Source organism: Muscardinus avellanarius, assembly GCF_963383645.1.
Source record: "Muscardinus avellanarius genome assembly, chromosome: X".
NCBI classification, from domain to species: Eukaryota; Metazoa; Chordata; class Mammalia; order Rodentia; family Gliridae; genus Muscardinus; species Muscardinus avellanarius.
In genome coordinates this window covers 50,295,224-50,312,582 of record NC_137792.1, presented here as the reverse complement: position 1 = coordinate 50,312,582, position 17,359 = coordinate 50,295,224, and positions in this window count along the sequence as shown.

Below are 17,359 nucleotides of genomic sequence, written 5' to 3'. Positions count from 1 at the left end.
TGGGGATGAAACCTAGGGGCCTTCTACCTCTGGGCTACACTCCCAGACCGTTTTTTTTTTTTCAGTTTTGGCAAGTGATGTTTATTTATTTATTTTTAAAATTAATTTATTTTTTAAATTGGTGCATTGTAGTCATATATCAATCACATTGGAGTACAAGACTTGAGAGGATATACAAGCACACATCATCCAATTAGCCCTCCTCCAGCCCCCATCCCATTCCCTCCCCCTCCCTCCGTCCCACACTTCTTTGGTGATTTACTTTGATACATTTGTTTATGTACCTCCTGCGTTTTAAAGAGGCTCCGTCCTCCAGTATTACATACCCTCTGATTGGTCACATTAGTTGCTTCACTATAGGGCCCTTTCTATAGCTCAACCTCTTCCTGTTGCCCTTTTCCTCCTAGTTATTGCTGATTAAGAGAAGCGTCTGATTTATATTTTCTGCGATATTTCTCTGTGCATGCTGCGTTGCAAGTACCGATCCCACTCTTGATGGTCCCAGTAGTGGCCTGGCTACTCAGTGGACTGATCCAGACCTCGCTGGCTCAAGCAGCGGCCTTGCCTCATGGGAGGCCCCAGTTCTGGTCTCGCTGGCCCCTGAACCGGTCTAACTCCTAAGCTGGCTTTGGTCCCTACCTTGGAGGCCGCAGGAGTGAACTTGCCTCACGCCAGGCTCCGATGCTGGCCATTGGCCCCTGCACCGGTCTAACCCCTTGGCAGGATTCCAATCCTGGCCTCGGAGGCCCCAGCACCGGACTAGCCTCATGGCAGGCTCCAATGCCGGCCTCGTTGGCCCCAGCACCAGCCTAACCCCTCGGCAGGCTCCGATCCCGGCCTCGGAGGCCCCAGCACTGGTCATGCCTCAAGGCAGGCTCCGATGCCGGCCTCACTGGCCCCAGCACCGGCCTAAGCCCTCGGCAGGCTCCGATCCCGGCCTCGGAGGCCCCAGCACTGGTCATGCCTCAAGGCAGGCTCTTATCCTGGCCTTGAGGCCCCAGTACTGGCCTTGCCTCAAGGCAGGCTCCGATGCCGGCCTCGCTGGCCCCAGCACTGGCCTAACCCCTCGGCAGGCTCTTATCCTGGCCTCAGAGGCCCCAGTACTGGCCTTGCCTCAAGGCAGGGTCCGATGCTGGCCTCGCTGGCCCCAGCACCGGCCTAACCCCTCGGCAGGCTCCGATCACGGATTTGGAGGCGCCAGTACCGGCCTTGCCTCAAGGCAGGCTCCGATGCCGGCCTCACTGGCCCCAGCACCAGCCTAACCCCTCGGCAGGCTCCGATCCCAGCCTCGGAGGCCCCAACACTGGTCATGCCTCACGGCAGGCTCCGATGCTGGCCTCACTGGCCCTAGCACCGGCCTAACCCCTCGACAGGCTCTTATCCTGGCCTCAGAGGCCCCAGTACCGGCCTTGCCTCAAGGCAGGCTCCGATGCCGGCCTCACTGGCCCCAGCACCGGCCTAAGCCCTCGGCAGGCTCCGATCCCGGCCTCGGAGGCCCCAGCACTGGTCATGCCTCAAGGCAGGCTCTTATCCTGGCCTTGAGGCCCCAGTACTGGCCTTGCCTCAAGGCAGGCTCCGATGCCGGCCTCACTGGCCCCAGCACCGGCCTAACCCCTTGGCAGGCTCCGATCCCAGCCTCAGAGGCCCCAGTACCAGCCTTGCCTCAAGGCAGGCTCCGATGCCGGCCTCGCTGGTCCCAGCACCGGCCTAACCCCTCAGCAGGCTCTTATCCTGGCCTCAGAGGCCCCAGTACTGGCCTTGCCTCACGGCAGGCTCCGATGCCGGCCTCGCTGGCCCCAGCACCGGCCTAACCCCTCGGCAGGCTCCGATCCCGGCCTCGGAGGCCCCAGCACTGGTCATGCCTCAAGGCAGGCTCCGATGCCGACCTCGCTGGCCCCAGCACCGGCCTAACCCCTCGGCAGGCTCTTATCCTGGCCTCGAGGCCCCAGTACCGGCCTTGCCTCAAGGCAGGCTCCGATGCTGGCCTCGCTGGCCCCAGCACCGGCCTAAACCCTCGGCAGGCTCTTATCCTGGCCTCGAGGCCCCAGTACCGGCCTTGCCTCACGGCAGGCTCCGATGCCGGCCTTGCTGGCCCCAGCACCGTCCTAACCCCTCGGCAGGCTCCGATCCCGGCCTCGGAGGCCCCAGCACTGGTCATGCCTCAAGGCAGGCTCCGATGCCGGCCTCGCTGGCCCCAGCACCGGCCTAACCCCTCGACAGGCTCTTATCCTGGCCTCGGAGGCCCCAGTACCGGCCTTGCCTCACGGCAGGCTCCGATGCCGGCCTCACTGGCCCCAGCACCGGTTAAGCCCTCGGCAGGCTCCGATCCCGGCCTCGGAGGCCCCAGCACTGGTCATGACTCAAGGCAGGCTCCGATGCCGGCCTCACCGGCCCCAGCACCGGCCTAACCCCTCGGCAGGCTCTTATCCTGGCCTCGGAGGCCCAAGTACCGGCCTTGCCTCATGGCAGGCTCTGATGCCAGCCTCACTGGCCCCAGCACCGGCCTAACCTCTCAGCAGGCTCCGGTCCCGTCCTCGGGGGCCCCAACACTGGCCTTGCCTCACGGCAGGCTCCGATGCCAGCCTCGCTGACCCCAGCACCGGCCTAACCCCTCAGCAAGTTCCGGACCCGACCTCGGAGGCCCTAGAACAAGCCTTGCATCATGGCAGGCTCCAATGCCGGCCTCGCTGGTCCCAGCATCGGTCTAACCCCTCTGCAGGTTCCAATCCCGGCCACGGAGGCCTCAGTAGTGGCCTTGCCTCACAGCAAGCTCCGATGTCGGCCACTGGCCCCAGCGCCCGCCTAACCCCTCAGCAGGTTCCGGTCACTGTCTCTGTGGTTATTATTACAAAGGTTCCAGTTGTAATGTATCAGATCTCTGCCTCCCCCGAATATTGGCCACTGGCATTGCCACTGCCTCCACCGTTTCAAATCCTTCCCAGGCTCTTTTTCCGCTCTGAATGTTGTCCAGTGTTCCTAAGCATGCGTGATGGTAGCATTCGACATTTGGTGTAATTTCTCCAAAAAAATAAAGTTGGTAAGATCCGGTTTCTGCTTCTCCTGAATACAAGTCTTCACCACCATCGCGGAGAACTCTTTCAACACCGCATTTCTCCTTGGTCTCCGCTAAACTCTCTCCTTATATGTGATGTCTGAGATTCTTAACAATATAGAGAAATAACAGTCCTCTTTCACGGCGAATTTTTCCATAAGTTCCAGTGCATTTAGATAAGTTTTGTCTGCATCTCCAGTGTCCTGGCATCCATAACGGCTTTCTTACCACCTCTCCGATATTTTTCTTTATCTTTTTCTGTTCTGGGCCCGGTTTCTCCAGGGGTCTGGCGTGCTACTCGCAGTTCGGCCCGGGGCCCAGAGTCCCGCGACCCGGGCCCCAGCTGGCGTGCCCCGCGCGCGACCCCTGCCCAGAACCCAGCATCTTACTGGGCCTGGTTTCTCCAGGGGTCTGGCGTGCTACTCGCAGTTCTGCCTGGGGCCCAGAGTCCCGCGACCCGGGCCCCATCTGGCATGCCAAGCCCGCGACCCCGACCCAGAACCCAGCGTCTTACTGGGCCTGGTTTCTCCAGGGGTCTGGCATGCTATGCGCAGTTCGGCCGGGACCCAGAGTCCCGCGACCCGGGCCCCAGCTGGCGTGCCCTGTGCTCGACCCCCGCCCAGAACCCAGCGTCTTACTGGGCCTGGTTTCTCCAGGGGTCTGGCGTGCTACTCGCAGTTCGGCCTGGGGCCCAGAGTCCCGCGACCCGGGCCCCATCTGGCGTGCCCAGCCCGCGACCCCCGCCCTCCCAGACCGTTTTTATATTTTGTTTGGAAACAGGGTCTCACTGAGTTGCTGAGAGCCTCACTAGGTAGTTGAGGCTGGCTTTGAACTTGCACAATCCTCCTGTCTCAGCCTCCCACGTGCGGGGATTAAAAGCATGTGCCACCACGCCCAGCTTGGTCTATTATTTTTTAAAAATTATTATTATTATTTTTTTTGCGGGTCCAAGCTACACCCCCTGCCCAATGTTTTTATTCTTTATTTTGAAACCAGGTCTCACTGAGTTGCAGAGGGCCTCACTAAGTAGCTGAGGCTGTCCAAGAACCGCGATCCTCAGGTCTCAGCCTCCCAAATGCTGGGATTACAAGCGTGCGCCACCACACCCGGCTTTTTAAAATTTTTTATTGGTGCATTATATTCATACATCATATTGGGGTAAAAAACTTGTGTGTACATACATGTACACATCATTGATTTAACCCCTACCCAATTCACACCCCATTCCCTCCCCGTCCCTCTCTCCCTTGCTTGGCTTAGTGGTTGACTTCGATATGTTTAAGTACATAGTATTTTGAACCAGGGTCTCCCTAAGTTGCTGAAGGTCTCACTAAGTTTTGGAGGCTGTCCTCAAACCTGCAACCCTCCTGTCTCAGCCAAGTACTGGGATTACAGGCATGTACCACCAGGCCAAATTATTGGTTTTATTTCAATTGAAGAATTGTGCAACACTTCATTTCATAAAATAGAATAAGTTCTCATGAGTCAAAAAGAGGTTGGTTTTATAGACAGAAAAGGGACGAGGAAAGCAAAACCAAAGTAAATTGGTCGTTTCAAAGTTATTTTCCTTGTAAGGTAGGAACAGGGAGACAGAAATAGAAAAATACCTGATTGGTTAACATCGGGTTAGTTTTTGGCAAGGATGAAAGCATAGGGAACATCATTATTATGCTGATTGAAACTGACCAGTTTGTGAAATCTTTTATCTCTCTAATCCTGATTTAACTTTATAGTAGGCCTGACATACAACATAGGTATAGCTTGGTGATGGGGAACTTTAACATCAGTGAATCCTTTTTTTATTTTATTTTTTTATGGTACTGGGGTTCCTGGAAACCCTTCTACCTCCGGGCTACACTCTCAGACCTATTTTTATGTTTTTTTATTTGAAAACAGGGTCTCTTAAGCCAGCAAAGCTGGCTTCAAACCTGCGCGATCCTCCTGTCTTCGCCTCCTAAGCACCAGGATTACAGGTGTGCGCTACCATGCCCGGCAATCCATTTTTATTTATTAATTAATTTATTTATTTGTGGTACTGGGGTTCCTGGAAGCCCTTCTACCTGCGGGCTACACTCCCAAACCTATTTTTACATTTTTATTTGGAAACAGGGTCTCCTAAGCCTGCGCACGGGGCTGGCTTTGAACCTGCGCGATCCTCCTGTCTCTGCCTCCCAAGCGCGGGGATTACAAGCGTGCGCCACCACGCCCGGCAATCCATTTTTATTTTAAGTCTGATCTGTTAGGGCTCAGAACAGGAGCTTAGTCTAAAACTAACTTAATTAATTAATTAATTAATTAATTAATTTATAGTGCTAGGAATTGAACACAGGGGCCCCCTACCGTTGAGCTACACTACCATATGATTATAGAGTGACCACCAGAGAAGACCACTCAGACTTAGTTTAAGCTGATTAGAAAGGCTTTATTAGCCAGCCAGCAACCACACTGCAGGGTATTTAGTCCTGAGTGCAGCCCTGAGCCATTTCTCAGGGCTCCTTTTATACGTCAAAATCACAAACAAGCTCAGGAGTGAAGAGTTTAGGTTCACATAGATATGAACAGTCCCCAGCGTTTTTTTTTTTTTTCCAGTGGGTGTGCAAGTCAAGCGGAAAGTGCAGAAGCCAGGAACAGTGCTGTGCAAGAGCTCAGAAACCCATGTTGATCTCTTCTATTATCTACCTTTTAATTGTTTTAAGGGTAGAAAGTTGAAATTTCCTAGCAGTCTTTGTTTCTCTGCAGGCGCAAGCTAAGCAGGAGTTACAGAAGCCAAACAAGCAGTTATGTGTGACTAGCAAGGGACCTGGTGACCCTTTTGCCATGTTGATGAACATTAGTGCCTTGGGGTCACTTAGGGTAACATCATAGCATTACTGGGGCTAAGGCCTAGGCTCACTTTATCAATATCTTTATTATTATTATTATTATTAATTTTGAAATAGGGCCTCAGAGGCTGAGTTGGGAGGATCACAGGTTCTCAGCCAGCCTTAGCACCTTAGTGAGAGGATCTGCAACTTGGTAAGACCCTGATTCATTTATTTATTTATTTATTTATTTATTTATTTATTTATTTATTTATTTTGTGGTACTGGGGTGGAACCCAGAGGCTTTCTACATCCGGGCTATACTCCTAGCCCTATTTTCTATTTTATTTGGGAACAGGGTCTTACTAAGTTGCTGAGAGCCTCACTAAGTAGCTGAGGCTGGCTTCGAACCTGTGTGATCCTCCTGTCTCAGCCTCTCAAGTGCAGGGATTACAAGCGTGCGCCACCACACACGGCGAAGACCCTGTTTCAAAATAAAAGTATAAGCCAGTCATGGTGGTACACACTTGTAACCTAGTACTTAGGAGGTTGAGCCAGAGGATCGCAGGTTCCTGGATAGCCTCAGCTACTTAGTGAGGCCCCCTGCAACTTAGTGAGACCCATTTCAAATTAAGAATTAAAAAAAAAATAGAAGCCGGGTATAATGGTGCATGCTTCTAATCCTAGTACTTGGGAGGCTGAGACAGGAGAATTATGGGTATGTGGCCAGCCTCAACTACTTAGTGTGTCCCACCGCAATTTAGTGAGACGCTGTTTTAAGAATAAATAATAAAAAAAAATAGAGCTGGGGATGTAGCTTGAAGGTAGAATGCCCCTGGATTCAATCCCTAGAACTGAAAAAAAAAAACCATAGGGCTCAGGGTGGGCATGGTGGCGCACACTTGTAATTCTAGCATTTGGGAGGCTGAGACAGAAGGATTAAGGTTCACAGACAGCCTCAGCTGCTACTTAGTGAGTCCCTTTTCAACTCAGTGAGACCCTGTTTCAAAATAAAGAATAAAAAATAGGGCTGGGGATGTAGCCTGGAGGTAGAATGCCCCTGGGTTCCATCCCCAAGATAGCAAAAAAAAAAAAAAAAAAAAAAAAATTAGGGCTCAGGATGTAGCTTAGAGGTAGAATGCCCCTGGGTTCCATCCTCAGTACCACAGATAAAATAAAAGAATAAAATAGGGCTGGAGGTGCAGCTTGGAGACAGAATGCTCCTGGGTTCCATCCCCAGTACCACAAAATAAATAAATAAATAAATAAATAAATAAATAAATAAATAAATAAGGTCTCAGCCAAGGGTGGTGGCACATACCTGTAATCCCAGTACTTGGGAGGCTGAGACAGGAGGATCGTAGATTCAAGGACAGTCTCAGCGAGTAGTGAGACTTTCATCAACTTAATGAGACCCTGTTTTCAGATAAAAATAAAATAGGGCTGGGGGTGTTGCTCGAAGATAAATGCCCCTGGGTTAAAGCCCCACTGCCACAAAATAAACAAACAAAATAAAATTTATTTCTTGACTTTTTTTTTTTTGGTGGTACTGGGGATGGAAGCCAGAGGCCTTCTACCTCTGGGCTACACTCTCAGACCTATTTTATATTTTTTATTTGGAAACAGGGTCTCTTAAGCCAGCTGAGGCTGGCTTCGAACCTGTGCGATCCTCCTGTCTCAGCCTCCCAAGCGCGGGTATTATAAGTGTGCGCCACCACGCCTGGCTTAACAAAATAAAATTTAAAGGCTGGAGGTTGCCAGGCATGGTGGCCCACGCTTGTAAAACCAGTACATGAGAGGTTGAGACAGGAGGATTTCAGGTTCTCAGCCAGCTTCAGGTATTTAGGCCCCTCTGCAATTTAGTGAGACCCTATTTCAAAATAAAGAGTAATGCTGGGCATGGTGGCACACACTTGTCATCCCAGTACTTGGAAGGCTGAGACGGGAGGATTGCAGGTTCACAGCCAGCCTCAGCTACTTAGTGTGGCCCTCCACAACTTAGTGAGACCCTGTTTCAAAAATAAAGAATAAGAGCCAGGTGTGGTGGTGCATGCTTGGAATCCCAGCATTCAGGAGGCTGAGACCAGAGGATTGTGGTTCACTGACAGCCTCAGCTACTTAGTGAGGCCTTCCATAACTTAGTGAGACCATGTTTCAATATAAAGAATAAAAAATAGGGCAGGGGGTATAGCTTGGAGGTAGAATACCCCTGCGTTCCATTCCCAGACCCGCAAAAAAAAAAAAAAAAGAATAAAAAATAGGGCTGGGGATATAGTTCAAAGGTAGAATGCCCTTGGGTTCCATCCTTCTACTGCAAAATAAATAAATAAATAAATAAATAAATAAATAAATAATAAAAATAAAAAATAAATAAGTAAAATAAATAAAGAATAAGCCGGGCGTGGTGGTGCATGCTTGTAATCCCAGCATTTGGGAGGCTGAGACAGGAGGATTGCGGTTCGAGGACAGCCTCAGCTACTACTTAGTGAGGCCCTTTGCAACTTAGTGAGACCCTGTTTCAAAATAAAGAATAAAAAATAGGACTGGGGGCGTAGCTCAGAGGTAGAATGTCCCTGGGCTTCATCCCCAGTACCACTAAAGAAAGAAAGAAAAAAAGAAAAAATAAAAATTTGGGCCAGGGGCCAGGTGTGGTGGTACACGTTTGTAATCCCAGCATTTGGGAAGCAGAGACTGGAGATCGCAGTTTGTGGACAGTCTCAGCTACTTAGCGAGGCCCTTCGCAACTCAGTGAGACTCTATTTCAAAAAATAAAAAGACTAAAAAGCCGGGCGTGGTGGTGCATGCTTGTAATCCTAGCTCTTGGGAGGCTGACAGGAGGATCACACAGGTTTGAAGCCAGCCTTAGCTACTGAGTGAGGCTCTCAGCAATTTAGTGAGACCCTGTTTCCAAATAAAGTATAAAAATAGGTCTGGAGCCGGGCATGGTGGTGCACGCTTGTAATCCCAGCATTCGGGAGGCTGAGACCTGAGGATCGCAGTTCATGGACAGCCTCAGCTACTTAGTGAGGCCCTCTGCAACTCAGTGAGACCCTGTTTCAAAATAAAGAATAAAAAATAGGGCAGGGGGTGTAGCTCGAAGGTTAAATGCCTCTGGGTTCCATCCTCAGACCCGCAAAAAAAAAAAATTAAAAATAGGTCTGGGAGTATATTCTGGAGGTAGAAAAGCCCCTGGGTTCCACCCCAAGTACCACACACACACAAAATAAAATAAAAAGATTAAAAAATAGGGCTGGGGGGTGTAGCTTGGAGGTAGAATACCCCTGGGTTCCATCCCCAGTGCCGCAAAAATCAATTAACTAATAAATAAAATAAAGAGCAAAAATACAGCTCTTTGTTGTAGCTCAAAGGTAGAATGTCTCTGTGTTCAATTCCCAGTAGCCCCCCCAAAACAAAAAGGCTCCCATTAATCTCTCCCTGTTGGTACCTCTTCCTCTTCTTCCTCCCCTCCTTTTTGCTCCTTGGGGTGAGGTGTGCAGAGACCCTCTCCACCTCTCTGATTTAGCAGCAGTTGGCCAGATTGGGATGGAGGGAGCAGGAGAGAATTTTTTGTTTTGTCTCACCATGTTGCTATAGCAAGTGCTGCTACTGGCATGCTGTCTTTACCGATTCAGTGTGAAAAGGTCAAGGTCGGTTTGAAATTCTCATCCAGCTCAGTGTGGGCTGAAGCTCTGAGCACTTGTCTGGGGCAGGGGCAGGCAGGGGTCTAGCAGGAGGGGCTGTCTAGCTCCCACCCATCTCTGCATGGGATGTAGCCTTGCAAGATGAGACACCAGGCCAGGGCCTTGGAAGCTGAGTGTTGACATTAGAGAGAAGGTTGGAAGCTAATATAGGCCTGTAATCTCAGTACTTGGGAGGCTGACACAAGAGGATTGCAGGTTCAAGGACAGCCTCAGAAGGTAGTGAGACTCTCATCAACCTAGTGAGACCCTGTTTCAAAAGAAAAACCAGCCGGGCATGGTGGCACACACTTGAAATCCCAGTATTTGAGAGGCTGATAAAGGAGAATCGTGGTTTGTGCCCCTGGGTTCCACCCCTAGTAACACACACACACACACACACACACACACACACACACACACACACACACACAAGGCAGGTTATATCCTACTTGTTGGTGGGGGGTTGGGAGGCCAGAGGAACATGTGACTGCCTTGTGGACAGGCCAGGGTGGATTGGTATTAATTCCTGTGGGCTGCTCACACAGCGCAAAGCTCCTAAGAACTCTGGAAGGCTCTTGAGGTCCACTTTCTTTCTTTTTTCTTCTTTGCGGTACTGGGGATGGAACCCAGGGGCATACTACCTCTGAGCTATACACCCAGCCCTATTTTTTATTCTTTATTTTTTTATTTTTTATTTTTTTGCGGGTCTGGGGATGGGACCCTGGGGCATTCGACCTCCGAGCTACACGCTCTGCTCTATTTTTTATTCTTTATTTTGAAACCAGGTCTCACTGAGTTGCAGAGGGCCTCACAAGTAGCTGAGGCTGTCCCTGAACCGCGATTCTCCGGCCTCAGCCTCCCGAATGCTGGGATTACAAGTGTGCACCACCACGCCCGGCTTATTCTTTATTTTGAAACAGGGTCTCACTGAGTTACAAAGGCCCTCACATGGACAGCTGAGGCTGTCCATGAACTGCGATCCTCAGGTCTCCGCCTCCCGAATGATGGGATTACAGGTGTGCGCCACCATGCCCAGCTTTTTTTTTTTTTTTTTCTGTACTGAGGATGGAACCCAGGGACATTGTATCTCCGAGCCACACCCCCAGCCCTAATTTTTAGTCTCTATTTTTGAAACAGGGTTTCATGGAGTTACAAAGGGCCTTGCGATCCTCAGGTCTCCGCCTCCCGAATGCTGGGATTATAAAAGAGCGCCACCACGCCTGGCCTGAGGCCACTTTCTTGCTCAAGGAGCAAGGAGAGCCTTATAATGTTGGTGTCTTCACAGTGACCTGCAGAGTCCCCAGAGCCCTGTGCACTTGATATGATGTTCTGCTGTCAACATCTAGAAATCAAGAGTGATTATATCTGTAATCTTGTTGGGTAAGTGCAGTCTGACGGGGCATTGCAGCGCGTGTGTGTGTGTGTGTGATTACATGAGCAGCCACTGGTCAGCATCGTCACCAGCATGCAATGGCAGCCATGCTCCATGGGAATGTCACCAGACCTGGGATCTGCAAATTAGATTCTAAGGGGTAGATGGTAAGTGGTTTAGTCTTTTTTTTGTGTGTGTGTGTGTGTGTGGTACTGGGGATTGAACTCAGGGACATTCGACCTCCAAGCTACATCCCCAGACCTATTTTATTTTTATTTGGAAACAGGGTCTTGCTAGGTTCATGAGAGCCTCACTTCTTGCTGGGACTATACTTGAACCTGTGATCCTCCTGTCTCAGTCTCCCAATTATTGGGATTACAGGTATGCACACACCACCCGCCCGGCTTTTATTTATTTATTTTATTCTGAAACAAGGTCTCACTAAGTTGCTGAGGAGCTTGCTAAATTGCTAAGGCTGGCTGAGAATCTGCGATCCTCCTGTCTCAGCCTTTCAAGTACTGGGATTACAGGTGTGTGCCACCATGTCCAGCCCCCAGCCTTATTTTATTATTTCTTCTCCTCCTTCTCCTTTTCTCCTTCCTCCTTTCTCCTCCTCCTCCTCCTCCTCCTCCTCCTCCTCCTCCTCCTCCTCCTCCTCCTCCTCCTTCTTCTTCTTCTTCTTCTTCTTCTTCTTCTTCTTCTTCTTCTTCTTCTTCTTCGTGGTACTGGGGATGGAACCCATGGGCCTTCTTCTATCTCTGGGCTACACCCAGACCTATTTTATTTTTTATTTGGAAACTGGTCTTGTTAATTGCTGAGATCCTCACTAAATTGCTGAGGCTGGCTTTGAACTTGTGATCCTCGTGTTTCAGCCTCCCAAGTACTGGGATTACAAGCATGCAGCACCACACCTGGCTTTATTTTTCATTTGAAATAGGGTCTCGCTAGTTTGATGAGTCTCACAACTTGCTGAGGCTGTCCTTGAACTTGTGATCCTCCTGTCTTAGCCTCCCAAGTATTGAGATTAAAGGTATGTACCACCATCAAGACTTTTTTTTTTCAGTACTGGGAGTGGAACCCAGGGGCATTCTATCTCTGAGCTACACCCTCAGCACTATTTTTTATTCTTTATTTTGAATCGAGGTCTCACTAAGTTGCGGAGGGCCTCACTAAGTAGCTGCGGCTGTCTGCAAACCGTGATCCTCCTGTCTCAGCCTCCTGAATGCTGGGATTACAAATGTGTGCCACCACGCCCGGCTTACCATCAAGTTTTTTAGTGTGGAATACACCAAGCATAATAGCGCACACCTGTAATTCCAACTACTCAAGAGGCTTAAGCAGGAAGATTGCAAGTTTGAGGCCAGCCTGGGCAACTTAGCAAGACTCTATTTCAAAGTGAAAATAGGAGTTGGGGATTTAGCTCAGCGCCAGAGCACATTCCTAGCACCAGCAAAGCCCTAGGTTTGATTCTTGGTCCTATAAACAAACAAACAAACAAACAAACAAACAACACAATAGCTACTACACCTGGTTTATTATTTCTTATCAGTTTATTTACCCATTTTTTGTGGCACTGGGGATTGAACCCAGGGACATTCTACCTCTGAGCTACACCTCCAGCCTTTTGTTTTTTGGTATTAGGGATTGAACCCAGGGGAATTCTACCTCTGTGAGATCCTCCCTTAGTCCTTTTTATTTTGAAACAGGGTCTCACTAGTTGCCGAGGCTGGCTTTAAACCTGGGATCCAGCCGGGTGTAGTGGCGCACGCTTGTAATCTCCGCGCTTGGGAGGCAGAGACAGGAGGATCGCGCAGGTTCGAAGCCAGCCACCGCCGGCTTAGGAGACCCTGTTTCCAAATAAAAATGTAAAAATAGGTCTGGGAGTGTAGCCTGGAGGTAGAAGGGCTTCCAGGAACCCCAGTACCACCAAAAAACAAAACAAAACAAAACAAAACAAAAACCCCAAAAAACAAAAAACAAAAACAAAACAAAACAAAAAAACAAACCTGGGATCCTTCTGTCTCAGCCTTCTCAGTATTGGGATCATCACAGGTAGAAGATAGCCTACCCAGCCCTTTTTGTGTATGTGTGTAATTACTGGGGATCGAACCCAGGGGCATTCTACCTCCAAGCTGCACCTCCAGCCCAAATTTATTTTTGTGGTACTAGGGATTGAACCCAGGGGCATTCTACCTCTGAGCTATACCCTCAGCCCCCCATTTTTTGCAGTACTGGGAATGGAACCCCATCCCCCCATTTTTTGCAGTACTGGGAATGGAACCCAGGGGCATTCTACCTTCGAGCTGCCCCCTATTTTTTATTCTTTATTTTGAAACAGGTCTCACTAAGTTGCAGAGGGCCTCACTAAGTAGCTGAGTCTGGCCACGACCCACGATCCTCCTGTCTCAGCCTCCCAAGTACTGGGATTACAAGCATGCACCACCATGCCCAGACCCCAGCCCTTTTTATTTTTTGTTTTGAAACAGGGTCTCTATAGGTTGATGAGAGTCTCATTACTTGCTGAGGCTGTCCTTGAACCTGCAATCCTCCCATCTCAGCCTTCCAAGTACTGGGATTATAAGCATGTGCCACCATGCCCGGCTCAAATTTACTTTTGATTTGAAACAGCCTAAGCAAGTTGCCAAGGCTGGCTGTGAATCTGTGATCCTACTGTCTCAGCCTCCCAAGTACTAGAATTCTAGGCATTTGCCACTGCACCTGCCCCTCATTCTCCTAGTTTCTAACCTTGGCACCAAGATTTGTGCCTTCAGATGACTGTGCTCCCCTGGGCCCGCATGTCTCTGTCCTGGTGCATGAAGTTATAATTGATGGCCTCAATGGGACCCTCATATCTTTGTTTGGTGTTGGCACCAGTGTTGAGGTCACAGTCAAGTGTCCACACCTCTTCCTCATTGATCCTGATGTAAGCACTGGACGCTGGGGACGTGGCTCAGTAATAGAGCACTTGCCTTGTAGGTTTGAGACCCTGAATTCAATTCCTAGTATCAAAAATTAAATCAATACCACTGTAAGTAGCAGAGCTCGGGGCCAGTTAATTGTCCTTACCTGAGACTTTTTCTCTCCCAGTATAAACAAGATCTCAGCTGACAGCTAACATTCTTTTTTTTTTTTTTTTTTTTTTTTTTTTTTGCAGGTCTAGGGATGGAACTCAGGGGCATTTGAGCTCTGAGCTACACCCCCTGCCCTATTTTTTAGTCTTTATTTTGAAACTGGGTCTCACTAAGTTGAGGAGGGCCTCACTAAGTAGCTGAGGCTGTCCACGAACCGTGATCCTCAGGTCTCAGCCGACAATTGACATTCTTAATCTGGACTCTTCCAAAGTTTAATGACCCATAGTTGAAGTGACCTGACCCAATCTCTCATTCTTTCCAGGGACCAAGATCTGGGCTTTAGTTGAAAGCTATTACTGAACTCACATCTTTGAGGTGGCATTAGGGTGCCCTCTGCTGGCTCCTATCCCTAACTATTGGAGTATTGTGTCTGGAGAAATCTGGACCTAAGGCCTCTAACTCAGCACAGGGACCCACTGCTTAGGTGACAGTTGACTGTCCTCAGTCTGGATCACCCCATCTCTATTCCAGTGTAAATACACAGAAAATTCAGTGTGAGTTAAAAGCCCTGGCTTTGGCCTCTTACCTCAGCACCAGTATCAGCACCCAGAACTAAGGTGATAGGTGATTTTTCTCACTGTATCTGTCATCCTTGTTCCTCAGTGTGAGCTCCCAGAGCTTAGGTGTCACCGTTCTCAACTCAGTGAGACCTAGCCTGGGCCAGGTTGGGGTGACCACAGACTGTCCTTGCCTCAATGAAGGAACACAGGGCTGGGTCATAGAATTGAGATGACAGTTAACCGTCCTCATCAGTATTCTCACTTTTTTCCCCTTATAGATGCCCAAAGGCCAGGTGCTAGTTGGATGTCCTAGGCACTTAGAGCAGAAGCCATCAGGAGGTCCCACACAGCCTACTGTGTTGAGGGCCTGGGGTGGAGCTGGGTCCCTCTTGCACTTTCTGTTCCCTCTACGGCTCTTACTTGGGAGCCTCCACCTCAGTGATACCAGGTCCCCCACAGTCCGTAAAAGTCTGGGTGCTAGCTAGACGTGGTGGTGCATGCTTTTAATCTCGGTACGTAGGACACCGAGTCAGGAGGATCCCAGGTTTGAGGCCAGCCCGGGTAACTTAGCGAGACTCTCAGCAATTAAAGGAGATCTTGTTTCCAAATAAAAAGAAAATTGGGCTAGGGATGTAGTTCAGAGATAGAATGTTCCTGGGTTCAATATCCAGTTCCCCCAAAAGTCGGGGTGCTGTCCTAGGGGCTTTGCAATGGAGCTAAGAGTAGGAAGATCCCCCGCGGGGTCAGGACTGGCCCTAGCGCCTGTGCTGTTTTTTTCTTTCTCGGGCGTTCCTGGGGCCCTACTCTGAAGCTTTGAAGACGAGGCACCGCCTACTAAGGCGGTGCCGTACTTTGCTGGCTCTTTCTGGGGAGCAGACTTGGAGGATGGCGCCCTCTGGCGGACCGCAAGGGATGCGTTGACGCATTTTGGGGCGGGCTCTGCCCGATTCCGCCATTTTAGGGTTCTTCTGTTTCGCGTGATGCGTGTCTTTCGCAAAGACTCCTCTGCCCATCGCATCGGCACCACGGGAATCAACCGCACCGCACACCCTCTGTAGCCACTTGAGGGTTACGGAGTAAAAAGGGCGCCGCGTGACGCCCTGCCTAACATAGCTGGCCCTGTGATATTAATGAGGCTCAGTTGTAGCTCCCCTGCGGCTCCTGGCTGCCAGTCAGCCTTTGCTGTAGTACCTCCACTAGCAGGCCCAGACCTGGCCTGGGAGGGACACTTGAGGGCCTGTGACACGTCCCTGTCCCCTATCAAGCTCCCTCATTCCCTAATCCGGCTCCTCACAACTGGCAGCACCTCTCTTTTATAGGGGAGAGACAGGCCGGTTTGCAGGCAGTGAGGATGGGTGGGGGGAGTGATGCACCATTCTAGTTTATGGGACAGAAATGGGCCCATCTAACACTGGAGTTTCCTATGTATTTTTCTTGCAGGATTCTGGGCAGGAGCCTCAGCACCTTCTCTTTGGGGCTCTACCTCTCATCCCTATTCTAACCTGGTGAGGGCAGCTGGTTCTCAGAGGCAGGCTAAGGAGGGGCTCTGAGGGCTCAAGCTGGAGGGTGGCTTGAGCCCAGGAATGTAGGGCCAGTCTGGGCGACATAGTGCAACCCCATCTCAAAACAGAAACAAAAAGCCCAAAAAGAATCCTAGACAATGAATTGTCTTCTCACGTGGCGGTGCTGGGGTGCCAAAGGGCTGCTGAGCCTCAACTGGCTTCACCCCCAGCCTCCCACTAACTGCCTTGAGGGCTTGGCCCTGATATACAGACCTGGCCAAGGGCCTCCTCTGTCTTGGAACACTGAGGGCCCCAGTGAGTCTCATCTCCACCTGGAGTAGACTGTTCCCCACCTGGTCATTTTCTGGGTCATTAATCTGTTTACTCCAGAAAAGATTCTGTCCTCTGATCATCGTACCTTGCCAGCCTCATCTGCTTACACCCATGCCATGAGTGCAGGGCCTGTGGTTTCAGTCCCTGCCATCTTCCTGAGGGCAGGACAGATGCTGAGCAGAGAAGTAAGGAGGTGCTGTCTTTGTTGACGGAAGGGGAGTGGGTTGAACCACATTCATGTACACTTGGAGCCTCAGAATGTGACCTTATTTGGAGATGGGGTGTTTTCAGGTTTAATTAGTTGAGGTAGGATGAGATCATGCTGGAGCAAGCTGGCCCCTGTTCCTGTGAGACAGTTGTTTTTTGTAGGAGGGAGACAGACACACAGGGTAGAAGGCCCTGTTGCTCCAACAGAGCCACAAGCCAAGGAATATGTAGAGCCCCTGCCAAAGCTGGAAGAGGCAGCCTCCAGCAGCATGGCCCTGCTCATACCTTGCTTTTGGCATTCAGAATGGTGAGAATGCACTTCTGCTTCTGAAGTACCCACTGTGGGACCGACTTGTCTTTGTACCTCAATCTGGTCACAAGGACAAACACCCTGGAGTGGAGCTGGTAAGTGGAAAATGGATGTGGGGAGATGTGGGAGGTGGCCCAAGTAGGCAGGCAGACCAGGAACTGGTTCCAGGGAAGATTGGTGGGTGATACTGGGCGTGGGTACGCGACAGGTCTGTGTGTTCCCAGGTAGCAGGAGGAAATGACACAGGGACAGGTGGAGTTGTTGGAGGATTTAATGGCAGGGGTCGAGGCAGAGGTCCCAGCTGCTGCCTCTCCCTTTCCTGTGATAAAGGGCTGCCTTGAGGTGCGTTGGGGGCAGCCATGGAGTGCACAGTGGTAAGAAGGGGACACTGCTGGGCAGCAGGAGGTCCCTTCCAGCTGGGGACCAGGAATGTCGAGTGGCATTGAGCCTGTTGTGGCCATGGGCAGGTCC